Source organism: Molossus molossus, unplaced genomic scaffold (genome assembly GCF_014108415.1).
Source record: "Molossus molossus isolate mMolMol1 unplaced genomic scaffold, mMolMol1.p scaffold_m16_p_9, whole genome shotgun sequence".
Lineage (NCBI taxonomy): Eukaryota > Metazoa > Chordata > Mammalia > Chiroptera > Molossidae > Molossus > Molossus molossus.
This window is the reverse complement of record NW_023425403.1, coordinates 33,421,564-33,427,563: the sequence shown is the minus strand read 5'-3', so window position 1 is coordinate 33,427,563 and position 6,000 is coordinate 33,421,564.

The following is a 6,000-nucleotide window of genomic DNA, read 5'->3' as shown; positions in this document are numbered from 1 at the left end:
ATAGAGTGGGAGGGAGAGAGAGAGAGAAACATCGACGTGAAAGAAACACATCAAGTGGTTGCCACCCACATGACCCAACCAGGACCGGGGACAAACTGTAACCGAGGTATGTGCCCTTAGTGGGAACCGAACCTGGGACTCTCTGGTCCGCAGGCAGACACTCAACCACTGAGCCAAACTGGCCAGGACAAGAAAAAATATTTTTTTAAAAATAACATTTGTCCTGCCTCTAGAACTGTATCTATCAGGCATTTTCGCATTGTAGAATTAATTCATTAAAACTCATCTTTGGTTATATTTGTCTCTGAGCCTAGATCTATATAAATTTGTTCATTCAGTATTCAATAATAAATCTGTTGAGCTATTAGTATATACCAATGCTATACTATTCTCAAGGAAATCAATTGTATGACAACAAATAATGTTCATGATTTCACAGAGCTATCTTCATGTGTATGTATTTTACAATGAGGGAAGACAGGGAGGGCTTTTATTATAAAATTAAGAAGTCAAGCCCTGGCCGGTTTGGCTCAGCGGTTAGAGTGTCGGCCTGCGGTCCTGAGAGACCCGGGTTCGGTTCCCGCTGAGGGCGCGTACCTCGGTTGCAGTTTGTCCCCGGCCCTGGTCGGTTGTGCGGGTGGCAGCCACTCGATGTGCCCCTTTCACATCGATGTTTCTCTCTCTCTCTGTTCCTCTCTCTCCCTCCCACTCTACCTGAACAAAAAATGGGAAAATGTCCTCGGGTGAGGATAAAAAAAAAAAAAGAAGAAGAAGTCAACACACACATATGACAATATAAGTTACAGTAAGCTCTATGAAAATAAAAAACAGTGTAGAGGGATAGAGTACAATATAGCGGGGAAGGGGTTGATGTTAATAGTAATAGTTAACATTTATTGAGTGTTTAGTATGTGATAGGCACTGTTTGAAGTATGTGTGTGTGCACATACCTATTTCATCCGTACAATATCCTATGAATTAAATACTATTAGTCTTACCCCTATTTGACAGACTAAAGTCTGAGACCTAGAAAGCTTAAGTTACTCACTCAAGGTTTGCCTTGCTGGTAGGTGGCAGATCTGGGAGTTTCTCCCTTGCTGTTTCCAGAGCCTGGCCACCTTCCTGCCTGTCAGACATGAATGTGACCCAACAAGACTGTGATGGAAAAGCTAGAGTCAGATGAAAATATCTCAGTGGCCCTCAGGAGAATGTTTCTATCTCTACTATAGTGTCAGAAATGTAAATTTCCAGTGATTTTTGGTACATTCTTCTCTTCTCCTGAAGCATAAAAAAATAAAAGGAAAACAAAACAAAAAAACAGGTGGATGAAGGTAGAGTTAGAAAATTCACTGTGCTTGAGAAACATTTTCTGACCATAGTGGGGGGAAAAAAGTTAATTGGCAATAATTTAAAATAAATTCACATGCTTTTTATCTAATTAACAGTATTAGAGTAATACAGGGTAATGTTTGTTCTATGATGAGTGATAGACAAATGTAAGTAAATCTAAATTATTAAAAAGAATAAAAGCATTAGTACAGGTCAATGTAATAATCACTAATAGTCTACAGTACTGTTGAAGGCAGGAAAATAATTTACAGCACTTTGAATGGCAGTCAGCTAACTTCACTTACAACACATCACATTCGTGTCTTTTTCCATTTAGCTTTCTTTCTTCCTCTAAGGTGGAGTGACCTCTTTTTCCTGTTTTTGAAAATGTTAATTTTCTTATGGATAAAAAACTTTGATTTTTGAACTATTGCTTACCTATTCTCAGACACACAAGATTTGGAGAAATATTTGTTTCAAATATTGCAGAAGACAGTCTAATTAGTATCTGTACTTTGAATTACTCTGATGAATATAAAAACAGAAACATTTAGAGTATGGTACTGCATTGCCTACAATTCAATGACAGTAAATAAATCTTATTAAAATAAGTATTTAAAATTATTGTAACCAATGGTAATATATGTGTAATATCCCATTTAATTTTAAGAACTATCTCTACAGAATTGAATTATGAGCTACCTTTACACAATGGAAATGACTGTTTCATTCTTAAATATTCTACATGAAACCATCACAGTTTGATTCCTAAACAAAAGGCTCCCAGGGTAATCTTACATATTTATATGACAGTTTTACAGGTTGACTCAATTTTTAAAAATAATGTGGTAGCATGAAAAATAGATAAGCATTCAAGCCAACAGATGTTTTATTGTACATATGACTTCTGCCAGAGCGAATGTGTATCAAGTTTAAGGCCTCTTAGTGAACATTCTCATGTGCATAAATAAGAATGTACATTATAAGGAGAATAAAAAATGTTTGAAATTTAAGGATTTGAGAACACTGTAAGTCCAAAAAAAAAAAATCATTCTGTGTTGTCAACCAAGCCAGAGTCTGATACATGTTGATAGCAACCCAGATATCCAATAAACAGAGTAAATAGATGTATAAATTCAAACCCACAGGCACGCACGGATACCCCAGACTGACGTGGATATAGGCAACCCTTTATGTCTGTTCTGACTTTGGCTTTTGCAGCTGCTGTTTTCTCAGTGTTGTCTCCGGGGCAGTTTCCTGTTGCCATAGCTGATGGCCTGCCCACGCCTGCCTGGGCCTTTCAAGTGTCAACACTCCCAGGCCGGCTGCAGTGGTCAAATGCTTGTTAATGAGATATAGCAGCTGGGTAGGGGTGAACCGCTGAGACGGATAAAGGAATGCCGCCGGTGCAGGAAGCGATGCCTTTTGAATCTTTTCAGCAGGGTGAAAGCTTTCAAATCAAAGAGGGTATGTTGTATTCATTAATAAACCCGAGTTCCCATGCAGTCACATTAAAGCCAACAGTTTAACTTTGCATCAGACAGGTGAATTTCCCCCGATTTTACCCTGAGAGACAATGCCCAAGAAAACAAGGCCGGGCTTGAAACAAAGCAGCACTTCCTCGTCGGTGGGGCTGCCCGGACTGCTGAACCGAGCGGGGGTTGCCGCATTCTTCTTCAATCCACCCTTTGTCCGTGGATCTGCGCGCGCGCGCGTGCGTGTGTGAAGCTCATAGCAACCACTCCTGCTCCCTGTTCTGGACCCTTTAGCCAGAGCATTTCTCTTTTCCCCTTTCTTTTAGAACCCGACTTTCAGAAACAGAATGAACAACAACTGCTTGTGAGGAAAAAACACATAGGTGTGGGTGTGGGCCGCTAGTGCCTCTGTCTCAGCTGCACTGGAACTGTGCACCCCCAGCCACCGACCCCCATCCCAACCTGTGGATGAGGTTGTTTCCCCAGGGGGTGTGGAAGTTGGCAGCGTCAGAAGACAGCTGCAGCAGCTGGGGGAAGCCCAGAAGGGATTGCAGAAAAGGATATTGAAAGCATCTAAGTGGCAGGGAGTCCTGACGGTAGTGCTGAGGAAAGTGTTATTATTTTTAAGTGCATTTGCTAGAAAGTTGGACTCACAGGGAATGAAAATAGCCACAGTAAATAGCATTGGAGATGGATTATCTACTTTAGGGTTGTTTGAGAGAATTCAGAATGAATGACACAGTTTTAAAAGCAGGGATATGTAACTTGCACCCATTGAGATCTAGAGGTCTTCTTGCATCTCACTGTCTCCCCTTTTTCAACAATCGTATGAATTAGCTAATAATTGAGCAGAGCTACGTAAGCCCTACAAAGTAAAGGCAATATTTATGTATTGTCCTGATGACATTTTTAACTGCAAAGAAGAGTAGCTGTCCAAGGATACAAATAAACAGAGTGAAAGAAATGTATTCTTCAAAGTATTTCGGTTTTTTAAATATTCACAAATTGATATATTTTGAGACTCAATTCTTATTAGGATTTAACCTATATGAAAAGAGAAATGGATATCCCATTTATTGGATGTTTATAAATAATATTAGGCTAGATAGACACATTAAAAATTATATATTAAAAGTGTATATATATATATATAACCCCGACAGGTGTGACTCGGTTGGAATGTTGTCTCATACACCAGAAGGTGGCAGGTTCGATTCCCGGTCAGGGCACACACAAAAAATGTATATACACATATACACATACAATCTCTTAAAATGGTAAGATCATACTGTGATAATTTTTTAAAGCCTTCAAAAAAAAACTAATTAGGGACCTTCCAGTTGCAGAGGGTTTATATCAATTACCCAAGGCCAAAACTGATAAATTTTAAAAGAACACTTTACTCTGCCTGCACTTCTCGTTTCACCACATTGCCTCCCTAGCTAGGCTAACCTTGGCCACATCACTCTGACCTATCAGGTATTGTCTGATCAAAAACAGACAACAAATTCAGATTATCCACTGCTGTCTGTAAGTACATATGTGAATGTGTGTTGTGTAGGTGTGTGTTTGGGTAGGATAGGGAGATGCATTATTACTAAAGATTCCAGAAATCCTAAATAAAAGTGCCATAATGGACTTCCACGAAGCCTGTGTTCCCATTTAGTCTAGAGGTGACTATGGAATATGTTATATTTATATTGCATATTTTAAAAGGCAGCTATGTATCTGTACAGCACTGCAGAATGGGATGCAAATAGATAGCTGAATAAGAGAAGGGGTCGGGTTCAGAAGAGGTCCTTGATTAGAACCTACAGAACGTCCCCCGGAAGGCTCTCTGTGCTCCGTCTCTCCCCTACGGCAGGGTATGACAAGCCTAACTTATAGTGGGGATCTAAGGGGGTGCCACCCAGAAAAATTCTGCCGACATTTTATATTTATTTAGAAGACATTGCCTAATGGTTGTTTTTTTTTTTTTTTTTTTAAACCTCATCTCCTTCTGCCTTCACCCCAAGTTCTGAACACCTCTAAGGAGTTGCTGAGTCTTGTCTTTCCAGCAGCAATAACACAGTGACTCACCTGGAGCCACTGCCTTTGCCCAGGCACCCAGGAATGTGTGCACCATGGAAGCCTCCCATCCAACCACACAAGAGGGTAAACCAGGTATCCAGTAGGCTGCTGTCCTCCCTCCTGCAGAGGGGTGGGACACAGATGCGTGTAGCCTAGCCAGCTGGGTAGCAGCTTAGACCTGCACGCTTTTGCCTGTATTTCTCTGCCTTTGAACTCACTGGGTCCCAGTAGCTCCTTAGAAAGGCAAAACTCTATAACAGCACAAAATCATTACAGTTCTGACCCAGAACAAAACAGAATCCTCCTTCCTCAGAGCACATGTGCACTTAATGTAAGTCCTACATTTGATACACTACAGCATTTTGTTCTTTTCTTTTCGGATGTTCCCCAAACCACCTCCACTTTACACCATATTCTCTCATTTCATTTTTGCTAAGAAGGTTCTGACTTAAAACTGAAAATATTCTAAGTGACAAGTAAGTAGCCCCTTCTCAAATAAAACCTGCAATAACGTGCCTGGATTACATTAAGGAATGCCAGAGGGGATCCCCAAAACCAGTGTTTGAACAGTCAACCTGACAGAATCCTAGGACACCATTGAAAAGGGCTCCTGTTACCTAACTGTCTTAGAGGTAATCGGTGTAATCCGCATGACAATACATTGTCTGACATCGGGGACCTGCTGGCGGGAGGGGAGGGCTGGAGGGAGCCACAGGGAGTGTCCCAAGCTTCTGCCTTGAGGGCCTTTCCTTATGGCTTTGCTTTTAGTCAATGTGAACCAAACGGTTCCATAGAGTGAGATAGATTTATTAAGGAGAATAAGCTTTACACGGAGACAAAAACAAAGAGAAAACCACAGAAAGCCATGAAGAGCCAATGTCCAAATCCCAGGAAACAGAGTAGCAGTGAAGGTAAGTTTCTTGGCAAGAAAACCAGATTGGTCTAGAAAGCACTTTTGGGTAGACGTTTGAACCAGTCTCAGAAGAATGAAAACGTTTCTAAACGAGCCCTTTGACTAGTTTTCTCTTGACAATTGTGAAGACCAAATGAAGGGACAGTGGAGATATGGTTAAATCTTTCAATGGTAACTTAAACTTTCCTGTGGCTTTTTAGCCCTTCTGCAAAT